This window comes from Arvicanthis niloticus, chromosome X (assembly GCF_011762505.2).
Source record: "Arvicanthis niloticus isolate mArvNil1 chromosome X, mArvNil1.pat.X, whole genome shotgun sequence".
In the NCBI taxonomy this organism is placed as follows: domain Eukaryota; kingdom Metazoa; phylum Chordata; class Mammalia; order Rodentia; family Muridae; genus Arvicanthis; species Arvicanthis niloticus.
In genome coordinates, this window is record NC_047679.1 from 5,351,122 (window position 1) to 5,364,128 (window position 13,007).

General features: G+C 36.4%; 1 pseudogene; it reads left to right on the forward strand.

Moving 5' to 3' along the window:
* The first annotated feature begins 10,593 nt into the window (after positions 1–10,593).
* On the forward strand, positions 10,594–12,438 carry LOC117695266 (heterogeneous nuclear ribonucleoprotein A3 pseudogene; annotated as a pseudogene).
* The last annotated feature ends 569 nt before the right edge of the window (positions 12,439–13,007 follow it).

Genomic DNA, 13,007 nt, shown 5'->3' on the forward strand with positions numbered 1-13,007 from the left:
CACATTCAAGATCAGAAAAAAGGTTTTTCTCTCACAGTTGCTTTCTATTTACTTGTAAAATAAGTTTTCCCTAAAAAACATCTTTATAGAGCTCATTGTTTCAAACTGTTCGTCTCTCACTGCTAACAAAATTGAATGATGGAATGTTTTTAGCTGGATATATATTCTGCCTTGTACAAAATCATAGATCTTTGAGTAAAGAAGAAGGCAAATTAAACATAAGAGTTCACGTCACATCGCATCATTATATTTTATAGCTAAATAAGGCGATTTTTCAGTTTCCTCTCTCTACACCCAGCTACTGATAAATAGAATGTCTCCTTGCTTCTAAGAAAAAAGGAAGGGAGGGAGGGAGGGAGGGAGGGAGGAAGGAAGGAAGGGAGGGAGGGAGGGAGGGAAGGAGGAAGGGAGGGAAGAAGGGAGAAAGAAAGAGAAGGAAAGAAGAGAGAAAGAAAGAAAGAAAGAAAGAAAGAAAGAAAGAAAGAAAGAAAGAAAGAAAGAGAAAGAGAGAAAGAAAGAAAGATCCACACATCCTTCAAGATCAACCCAGTATACCTTCCTTACCTTTTTATTTTTTTGAAGTAGGATTAATTGTACTTGAATCCTGGGGTCTGTGGCTATAATACCATTATTTAATCATGTGCTTAAAATGAGTAATCAGTGTCATAGTTGATTTTTGTCAAGTTGACACAAACTTAGATATACCTGAGAGGAAGTATTATTTTTCTTAATATTTAATTAACTTAACTTTCTTTTTTTCAAATATATTTATTTATTTTACATATATGAGTGCTTTATCTGCATGCCAGAATCAGACATCTGACTCATTATATAGATGGTTGTGAGCCGCCATGTGCTTGCTGGAAACTGTACTCAGGACCTCTGGAAGAGTAGTCAGTGCTCTTAATCACTGAGCCATCCTCAAGCCCAAGAGAGGAAATAATCTTAATTGAGGAATAAAGATACTGGATTTATAAACAGACCTTACATTTTTAAAGCATGGAAAGTTTTAAAGACTGTGGGACATTTAAAAGTATACTATGCTTTTTACATTCATATATGTGATATTAACGTGAGATGTTGATATTAACATGAAATATCCACACAGTTATAGATATGATCTTAAAATGAAATCACAGGGCAAAAAATTCAAATTTGAGGTATCAGTTAGAATGTTGTAGATTGTATAAGCCAGAATGGTCAAGGATGCCATGAGAACATGGCCTCAAGAATCAATAAAGATGGGTTCACAGGGTCTCACAGAGACTGCATAGATTTTATGGTTGTATAGCTTGGTATTCTTGTGGGATTCCTAACAGTGGGAGTTAAAGGTATGTCTCTGATTCTTTTGCCTGCTCTTAAGACCTTTTTCCTTCTATTGGTTTGCTTCATCATGAGTCTTATTGTAACTTTTAAGCCATGTGCAGTTGATATCCTTGGTAAACTTCCTCTTTTCAGAAGGGAACTGCAGGAAACAGTAGATCCTGAGGGATATAGGAGGTTGAGGGTTGGAGGAGTGGAGGGAGGGGAAATGGTGGTTGAGATGTAATGTATGAGAAAAGAATTAACTAATTTAGTAATTGATTAATTAAGTGTTCTGCTTCTGTGCCAAAGATGATAAAGGGTAGAATTTTATAATTTTTGTCACCTGACACAAATCTAGATGTACCTGAGAAAAGTGAATCTCATTTGAGGAGTTATTGCTATCAGATGGCTATATCTCTGAGACAGTTCCTTGATTAATGATTAATGTAAAAGGGCCCAGCCTACTTTAGCCAGAGCAACTCCTAGGATGGTGTGCTTGAACTGTATAATAAAGGTAGCCAATCAGGAAAAGTTAGGCAATAAGCTGGATTCCTTCATGCCCTCTGATTCTATCTTCATCCTTGAGTTCTTGCCATGACTTCTCTGTTTATGGTACTAGATAGATAGATAGATAGATAGATAGATAGATAGATATAGGTATAGGTATATATACATGTATATGTACATATACACATGTATATATACCTGTATATATATGAATATGTGTGTGTTTGTGTGTGTGTCTGTGTCTGTGTGTGTCTGTGTGTGTCTCTGTGTGTCTGTGTATGTCTGTGTGTGTCTCTCTGTATGTGTGTCTGTGTGTCTGTGCATGTGTGTGTGTCTGTGTGTATAAAGCCAAATAAACCCTTTCCTCCTCAATTTGTTTTTATTACAGCAACAGAGATCACAGAAAGCAAACTAGGGTAACTAGGATTATCACTGTAAACTAAATTGAAAGAATTCAGTGGAAACTTTCTTTTGCTCTCAGTAATACTTGAAAATATTATCAGTCTCATTTCACAGACAAGATAACTAAATTTGAGGAAAATAAATAAATGTATCCATTCCAGAAAGTAATTAAGATCCCAACTTCTTACTCCATTAGGTCCCTGCTTTTTATCCAGTTTCTGTATGCATGTTAAATCCAGGTAAATATAGGGTTCATCACTGTAAAACCATCTTGTTTCTGCAAATAAAGTGTTATTAGAACATAAACACAGTCATTCTTTTATGTATTTCCTATATAGATTTTGTATAGATTGTAACACAAGACCTGAATCATTAAGAGCAAGTCATGTAGACTGCTATCCCTAACATAATGAATATCTGACTTTTTACGGAAAATAAACACTGACTTCTATGTAAGGTATATTACATTGACTTTGGAATTTAACAGAAAGATAAATATCACAAAATTGCTCAAATAATTACATTAAATGAGAGACCAAATCTTTTTGGTTCAGACTCCATCTTAGGGAATCTGACCTAAGGTTGAACTCAAGTTAAGTAACGTACCTATTTCCAGGCTACCCCTCAAGAAGAGCTCTGTCTTTTCCAGGCTACCCCCCAAGAAGAACTGTGCCTAACACCAGTTTTCAAGTTAATCGCCCCCACATACACACAACAGACCTGTGTCTAGCACCAGTTTCCAGGTTATTACCCAACAAATATGCACCCCTAGGCTACAAGCCTACCCCTGGCACTTCACGTCATAACAATCACTAATCAGGAAAACAGAAGTTAAGTTTATGATTTGCCTCCCAGCACTATTCAAGTATGTTAAAGGCCATAATGACACCCATTTACATTCATGCCAGGCTAGAAACCCCCTTCTTGTCTCTACAAATGTTGACCTGAAACTAAGATTAGGGCTGCCCCTCCTCATTCTTCTGCATCAAAGACAGATGCTCAAGTTGAATAAAGAGACCCCAATGCAATTGCATTGGATTCAGCTCCTTGGTAGTCTCTTGGGGATTCACAAACATTTACTGGTACAACATAGGAAGCAGTATTAAGAGAAACATCAAGGATTCTTGATTGAAAAATATATAGAATTAAAAATGATAGAAGGAAAAGTAAAGGTGTAATTTGAGCTTTTGTTTTTCCTCTGTGTTTGACTGGAAAGAAAATCAGCCTTTAAAAGAATTTGGGTCAAAGAAAAAATAATTGATGAACCACTCCAAGTATATTTCTTACTTCACAAGGCTGCTGGAGAAATGAAATCAACTAAAAGATGACATAAAGAATGATAGTCAAACATGTAGCCAAAACCCAGCAAGCACTCAGAACTCATACACTGAAATGTGGCCCAGTCTTTAGCAGGTATGGTTTCTTCTGAACATGACCCTCCTATGTTCTCTATTCTGAATCCTTAAGGGTCAGGGGAAAAGAAATATCATTTGTTCCACTTCAAGACCAGAACTCCATGAGTTTGGAAGGTGTGTGGCTAAAGTCCCATCCATCTTAGTTTCATTTCCTCCAGAGGACCAGTCCTGCATCTTTAAGGAAGTTGCACTTCCAGTGTAGAAAATTTCAATCTGAGACTATTAGTTTTCCTCCTGTCTATACAGCCCAAACAGTTCTATGTGTCATCATCACTACCCTCACACACAAGGGGCCTTATGCAGAAGAGACAGGATGATAATAAGAGGGCTCCATGGCAACTGCAGTGAAGCTCAGGGAAGCTCATCATAGTCCTCTCAGATTCCTTAGTGTAATGCTTTCCAGATATATGATGGGAGAGAAAAGCCTGTCTTGGTAGAGGCTTCTATAATCCCAGTGCAGAAACCAGCTGGATCCTAGCAACTGCAATGGAGCCATCTCATTGAATCCTGTGCGCTTACATTATTAATGAGCTGAGAAAGAGGACAACTGTAATTTGAAGGAAGGTGAGCAAGTGGGAATGACAGCCGCGTAGATCAAAGGAACAAAACATTCCATGCACATGGCCTATGGCTTTCTTACCTTAAATGAGTCATTTAGGAAGGACAGTTTGAGCTTATGGAGAAATAAGCCTGAGTGTGTGACATCTGTGGTGACTTGTTTTATAGGCCAAGTTGTGCTCTGAAAAGACATTTGGGAGGCACGTCTTCTTATATATCCTTAATGATTGTAAAGTGTCAGGATTTACTGCATGAAAAATGTAGGCTATAAAAGCCAAGTGGTGCATGTTCTATTCAAACTGCTGTTTGCTCCTCTCTAATAAAATAAAGTCAAATTGTGGCAAAATTCAGTCTAAAGTTGCAGTCAGAGAGCAATAATAGATAAAATACCCCTTAATAATGCAGTTACATGGGAGCTGTCCCATCAGTAACTCCTTAAGTATGCCAACTTATTCCCTAGAGCAAACTAAGTACACAAAACCCCATCTGAGTGGGAATTCTCAGCTAGGTAGGGGCTTTCCTATGACCATGTGACTAATTTTGACAAGCCTGTGAATACTAATGGATAAAATACATCAAAATAAAAGATAGCAATGAAGGCACAGAATGGCCCTCCCATAACAGACACTAATTTTTTTCCTTCTGCTGAGTCACACAGAGATCCAAGAAATAGCCTCTATTTCTTTTCCTTATGTCTCTTGACTGAATATCCTTAATTTTACACTCTCATAAAACCAAAAAAAATGGGAAATATTGCTAATATTGCTATTACTGGTGACCAAAGCTGTCTTCAGCAGACTGCAAACGAGATATTATAAATCTTTGCCACTTAATGGCAGCCAATAAATATCATTTCTCCTTGTATCTGCATTTTCTGAAGTGTACATTCTGTTTCTATAGAGAATTTTAGTTTTATTAATCTTACATTAAAACCCATTATTTTTAGCTCAATATTTACAAAAGTCTTTGACAAAACAGTGGGAGAAAACTGTATCCTGAAGATAGCTGTGATGTCCAATATGAATTCTACATGAAGCATATTTGGTCATTATGTCATCTATGGTGAGATTCCAGAAATATGGATTCTTTTTAAATGTCCAAGTTTATGGCCTTTTCAAGAGAAATGCCACATCTCATGTACTTTTTGAAACAAAATATAAACAATATAGCCAAGTGGACTTATTTTCAATATATATTCATTGAAATCAAGTCAAAGGGAAGAAACACCCTGAGGCTTTTGTGTAAGTTGTATACTTTTTGCTGTTGCTTATGATTTGCTTGTTTGTTTTTGTAGCATTGGACCTAGGGCCTCCTGCCTGCCACGTAAACATTTTATGCCTGAACAGTATATCCAGCTCAAGATTATACTTTTCAAAATATTGCTTGTAATATTAGAATGTGTGAAGCTAATGCGATAAATGGTAACTGTGAAAAAGTTATATAATAAGCTGAAAGTAGTTCAATTGCTACTTGTGAATTATGACATAGTCTCCCCTTTATCCTTTTACAAAATATCTTCCTTTCTCTTTCTTGTCAGCTGTAAAGCTTATTGTAGTTTGATGTAAGATCGCTGAGAATGAATGACTTCATGAACACTTTGCCTGATTTCTCCCATTGGATTTGAGTACACAGAACATTGCCCTTTGTTATTTGAAGTGATCTTGCAAATTAAGCTTGACTTGAGTCCTAGATGGAAACATCTACTTTCTAATGTTCTCTCTAATAATCTCTAATAATTACAAAGGCAGTGGGGTGGAGTGGATGGGAACCTGGCATCTGGAACCAAACTGCCTGGGTTTGAATCCAAGTCTCATTTACTGTGTGATTTTTAGCAATTAATTATCTTTGCTTTGTTCTCTCATTTGTAGAACAGGGGTGATAATAGCACCTACTATAGGCTTACTGTGAAAATTAAGTAATTTATATAAAACGTAAGATGTTTAGACAAATGCCTTGCATACATTAATTTTATCAATAGTATCATTGTTTTAATTCCCCATTTTGTGTGTGTGTGACAAAGACTTTCCATATAACCCTGAGAGACCTAGAACTCATCATGTAGCTGAAAGTGTCCTCCTACTTGCAATAATCTTCTATCTTGTTCCTCCTAAATTCTAGAATTACAAATATGCATGAGTATATCAGATTTATTTTAATTACAGGGAGTAGCTTTTCTTCAATGTCTTAAACATGAAGGCACACACCATTATTTTTCCTTCTCTTGGTAGCTGGGTGGAAATTAAAAAATATGATAGAAATATATATTGTCTGCAAATTTGAAGCCAATGTGCATTAATAGTTCTCATTATTTCTACCACACAGAGATTTAATGTGAAGGGTCTGAAAGAACACTAGACATTTCATAGAACATTGAAAACACTGCCCTTTGTAATTAGAGTATAATATATACAGAAAAATTCATGATTTTATTGTATAGTCCTATACATCTTGATGAGTATATCCAATAACCACTACCCCACAGACACAAAGATTTCTATGGATCCTCAAACTTATTTACATCTTCTTAAAGTACAAATTCATTCTCTCTGTTGTCTGTCCATTATTTGCCTAATATATTACTTGAGTGATGGCAAATATAGTAACTGACTCATTAAAACCTATAGCACAGTCAGTTTGCTACTCCTTTGTTTATGTTTGACATTATAATATTTCTCATTTCCTTTTCCTCTTTTAAGTCCTTCTTGTTCTTCAAAATTCATGGCCTGCATTTTCACTACTCTTTAGTGCATGAATATATATATATATATATATATATATATATATATTCTGTTCAGAGCTATTTAGCAATGGTTTGCTATTCTTTTTCTATTCTTTTTTTTTTTTTTTTTTTTTTGGTTTTTTTCAAGACAGGGTTTCTCTGTATAGCCTTGGCTGTCCTGGAACTCACTCTGTAGACCAGGCTGGCCTCGAACTCAGAAATCTACCTGCCTCTGCCTCCCAAGTGCTGGGATTAAAGGCGTGCGCCACCATAGCCCGGCTTGCTATTCTTTATATAGTCTTCTGTCTATGGTTCTGGAAAAGAGGAAAATACTATGAAGACATAGAGAAAAATCTTGATGTAAGTCCTGTCTTTGAAGAGATTGTTAATTTATAAGAAAGATGAATGCAGTATGGCACTAAAGGTTGATAACATTTTATCAAATAGTGTTAAGGTCATACAAGTTATAGCATTCTCCTTGTCATTAATGTTGCAAAGAAGAAATATGAGGTATAAATGATGTATCTGACTTGAACTTGACTCCTCTAAGAGAAGCTTGCCTCATTTATTTTTGTCTTTATACCTTTTGGTTCCTGGTACACAGTAATTGTTAGTTGCCCATACAATAACTATTTAGTAGAAAAGAAATGTGTTTCTCGGCTGGAAAGCTGACATGTAAAAGTGCTGCAATTCAGCCTTTAGTTTCTTTTCACACACATGTTTTCAAAATTGACCTGGGATTAAATACAGAGGTTTCTGATAGTTCAACTGTAACTTTCTACCTACCTATGGCTTCTAGACTATGTAGTAATGCTCAAGAGAGTGATAGTAATGCCCAGTGACTTGATTGCTTACGTTTCCAAGAAAAGATAGGTGAAAAAATGTTTCCTGCACTGTTTTCTAGTATTTTGTCAAGTATTTGAAGATTTCTATTAGCCTATTTCCTAAAGAATATTTTTTCATTACTGATTTTTCAGTTACTGATATTCAATTTTGGTAAAGAATCATAACTAGTATCAGTTATTTGACCCTAAATAAATAATCTCATTTTGAGACACTATCATATACTTCAGAATGTTCTTGCCCAAATGATAGAAATTATTGTAGAAGGAAAATTTTCTTGATAATATTTGAGTTAAGGTTAATTATAGTTAGATGAGAAAGCCTGGAATTTTAAGGGTAAAATTTTGGTATGTGGATTTCTACTTTTGGTGATGAAACAGAAGCTGCCTCTGTGTGAGCTGGTAAAGGTGAAGAGACAAAATAAGGAAAGGAGACTGGATTCTAAAGTGAGGAACAGGGGAAGAAAGGAAGAGCTTCAGAAAGTCACAAGTCGTGATAGGATAAGTAACACACAAAATTGGAATATGCTGAATCAAACATAGTTCCCTACACACGACTCCCTGGTGGGTGGGATGGAAGGAAAAGCCTCTTCTCACAGATAATCTAGGCAGTCCTGGTGAAAAGAGATTTTACAATCATATCCTCAGGAAATCCCATAGCTCTTGCAAACCTCCAAACCAAATACAGGATTTGATAAGACAGCAATCCTTCCATGGGCGTGTCAGCAGTAGAGGGTAATTCCAATTTGGTATTCTATCTAACTTGGAGGGGGAAGACACTGTCTTAAACAGAAATCCATTTATTAAAACTGAGCTACTCTACATGCCCTAGAACAGGGGGAAGTCACAAGTCAGGAAGCCTGAATTTAATCTGCCATAACTGTATGGTGATAGCCTTGAGAGGTGGTTTTGGAGACTGGAAAGACTAAACAAAAACATGCAAGCCAAAAAGTACCAGTTGTAGGCAGTTTTAGAGAGCTCAGGAAGCAAAGTTCATAGTGAAAATAACTCCACCATCTATGACATCTTGGAGGAAACATAATCAACTATATTATATAGTTGATAATATATTATATTATTTATTATTACTAATAACATTTCTGTTTGATAGCCTTGAACCCAAGGCCAGAAGGCAGATCAACCTCTGAAGCTCTCTGTCTACATTTCTCTGCTATAGAACCTGAGAACATAAAAGATTCAGCAGTCTATGTGTAATCAACAGCTATGTCCCTCACGAAGAGTTAATTACTCATTAGGTATTGAAAATAGTCAAATTATCTGCCTATACAGTTTCCAGTACTGTGGTCGCTCCCCAAAATTACAACAGGCTTAAGAGCAATATACCTTAGCTGTATCACTGGGCACCTTAGAAGTTCTTGCAGATTCAAGATCTAAAAATTCACAAATATACACTCCTGAAACAATTACCCAAGCAACTAGAAATGGGGTGTAAAATAATTATATTTTTATTTATGTACATGTATATGTGCCTGAGTGAATTTATGCATACCAGTGCACCATGTGTGTGCAGGTGATCACAGAGGCCAGAGGAGGAAAGATCCCCTGCAACTGGAATTATAGGCATTTGTAAGCCACCTGATGCAGGTACTGAACACAGAACCTGAGTCCTCTGCAATAGCAGTAAGTGCTCTTAACTAATGAACCATCTCTCCAACATGGAATGTTTTTGTTAATCCTAGAATCAAATGGAACAAAAGCACAAAATATCAAAAAGATTAAGGTATAGATTAATGTGACAGTTCTCAAGGTGATTGAAAAATGAGTACAACCTAAAGCTAAAAATAATAGAGAGAAAAAACTAATAAAGGAAAGCAATTAATGATATGAATATCAAAGAACAATATGTAGAATTAATGAGAGTTGGCTCTTTGGGAAACAAGCAAAATCAATAATGTTCTAGGTGAACTAAACAAATGAGAGAAAGCAGACACTAGTTGATTAAATAAGGGATAAAAGGGGAAGGGTTATAACAAATTTTAATAAAACCCAGAGAGTCATTGGAAGTTTATACTCCCCAATATTGAAAATCTTGAAGCAATGGCAAAATTTCTGGGCATATGACATATCGAAATCAAATTAAGGAGACATAACAAATTAAAGAGATCCAAAACAACAATAAGATTGATTTCATCAACGAACATTTCCCAAAATGATAATCTCAGAGTTGAATGAATTCACTGCTGAAATCTAAGATCTACCAAATCATTAAAGAGCTAGCACCAATATCCTTCAAACTACTCTCCCTCTCCCTTTCCCTTCCCCCCTCCATTTCTCTCTCTTGCCTTTTACTACTTTCCTTTTGATTGGCTGGCCCAAAATTCATATGCTAGCCTATTTGCATAACGTCTGTATACTAGTACCTCAGTCTTCTGAAACCTGGTATCTTAGTTTATCGTAATACATATATTCTATAACTTTTTATTTCATTCTACCTTTAGCCACAACTTCCCTTCTACCCTGCTCCTATTATTTCCATTCTTTTTATTGTACCCACTTTCTATTTACTTACCCTCGTTTCTCTATCAACAAAATACTAATCAGTAATCTTACTCTATTTTTTTTCTTCTTTACTCATGCATTCAGTAACTTGTACCCATAATACTAATTTTTACTTGTTCAAATTATTGGGCTTAAGGGGCAATATTTAGTTGCTTAAAATAATACTTTTGGCACTAACCTAACCTAACCAAAGAAATAAAAGATCTCTACAATGAAAACTTTAAAACACTGAATAAAGAAGTTAAACAATATGATAAAAGGTAGAAAGATATCTCATACTCGTGGACTGCAAGAATTAACATTATGAAATGAATAGATTGATATTGAACTCGAGTTGGAAGAGGCGAGTCCGGTCTCAAAATGGAGGGCCATGATCAAAAGGAACCAGAGCAGCTGAGGAAGCTGTTTATTGGTGGTCTGAGCTTTGAAACCACAGATGATAGCTTAAGAGAACATTTTGAGAAATGGGGCACACTTACAGACTGTGTGGTAATGAGAGATCCCCAAACAAAACATTCCAGGGGCTTTGGTTTTGTGACCTACTCTTGTGTTGAAGAGGTGGATGCTGCAATGTGTGCTCGGCCCCACAAGGTCGATGGGCGTGTGGTGGAACCAAAGAGAGCTGTTTCTAGAGAGGATTCTGTAAAGCCTGGTGCCCATTTAACGGTGAAGAAAATTTTTGTTGGTGGTATTAAAGAGGATACAGAAGAATATAATCTGAGAGACTACTTTGAAAAGTATGGCAAGATTGAAACCATAGAAGTTATGGAAGACAGGCAGAGTGGGAAAAAGAGAGGATTTGCTTTTGTAACTTTTGATGATCATGACACAGTTGATAAAATTGTTGTTCAGAAATACCACACTATTAATGGGCATAATTGTGAAGTGAAAAAGGTCCTTTCTAAACAAGAGATGCAGTCTGCTGGATCACAGAGAGGTTGTAGAGGTGGATCTGGCAACTTCATGGGTCGTGGAGGAAACTTTGGAGGTGGTGGAGGAAACTTTGGTCGTGGAGGAAACTTTGGTGGAAGAGGAGGCTATGGTGGTGGAGGTGGTGGCAGCAGAGGTAGTTACGGAGGTGGTGATGGTGGATATAATGGATTTGGAGGTGATGGTGGCAACTATGGTGGTGGTCCTGGTTACAGTAGTAGAGGAGGTTATGGAGGTGGTGGACCGGGATATGGAAACCAAGGTGGTGGATATGGTGGTGGTGGAGGAGGATATGATGGTTACAATGAAGGAGGAAATTTTGGTGGAGGTAACTATGGTGGTGGGAACTATAATGACTTTGGAAATTATAGTGGACAGCAGCAATCAAATTATGGACCCATGAAAGGGGGCAGTTTTGGTGGAAGAAGCTCAGGCAGTCCCTATGGTGGTGGCTATGGATCTGGAGGTGGAAGTGGTGGATATGGTAGCAGAAGGTTTTAAAGCAAAACAGAAACGGCTACAGTTCTTAGCAGGAGAGAGAGCGAGGAGTTGTCAGGAAAGCTGCAGGTTACTTTGAGACAGTCGTCCCAAATGCATTAGAGGAGCTGTAAAAATCTGCCACAGGAGGAACGATGATCCATAGTCAGAAAAGTTACTGCAGCTTAAACAGGAAACCCTTCTTGTTCAGGACTGTCATAGCCACAGTTTGCAAAAAGTGCAGCTATTGATTAATGCAATGTAGTGTCAATTAGATGTACATTCCTGAGGTCTTTTATCTGTTGTAGCTTTGTCTTTTTCTTTTTCTTTTCATTACATCAGGTATATTGCCCTGTAAATTGTGGTAGTGGTACCAGGAATAAAAAATTAAGGAATTTTTAACTTTTCAATATTTGTGTAGTTCAGTTTTTCTACATTTTAGTACAGAAACTTTAACAAAATGCGGTTTTGAAGGTGTTTCCTTGTGAGTTAACAAGTAAAGAAGATCATTGTTAATCACTATTTTGTATGAATTTTGCTAAAGTTAACTGTAAAGAAACACCTACTGACTTGCAATTTAAGGGGAATCTATTCTTCCCATTTCCAAAACCATGATGAATGGGCGCTGACATGTGGAGAGAATAGATATTTGTATGTTTGCAATGTGTGTTTTAGATAATTAGAATTGGGTAATAAAAAATAGCATATTTGTGAATTTTAATAGCATTAAGATTACCTTCAAATGAAAAAGATCTCAAACGTTGCTGTTTGGTTTTTGTGCATTTTCTTTCACAATGTAATCATGATTTTAGTGTATTAGATTTATTGAGTCCTAGCCATGTTAAGAACATCTGCATTCCACACTGACCTTGATCACATTGAAACTGCTGCCAAGAGTTTGGGGTATAAAGTGTTGATGTTGCCCTCTACTTACCAAGGGTGGTACATGTATGCCATCAACAGTCTTACTTTTTATATAGAACCACCAAGTCTGCTGTGTCTGAGCAAACTGGTGGTACCTGGTTTGTTTCTGCTTTTAAAATTTAAGGTCTCAGAGCCCCATTGGTCTAGTAACTTTTCTTGGTTAAGTTCCCCACACACACAACTTTTCAGAGCAAAGGAATAAAAGTCACTCGTTTGAAAAAAAAAAAAACAAAAAAAAAAAAACAAAAAAAGAAATGAATAGATTACAAAGTCAATCTAGAGATTCAATGCAATCCCTACCAAAATCCCAATGCTATTATTCACAGAAATATAAAAAAAAAATCTTAAAATTCATATGAAAGCCTAAAGGACCCAGGATAGCTTAATCAATCATAAGAGAAAAGGATT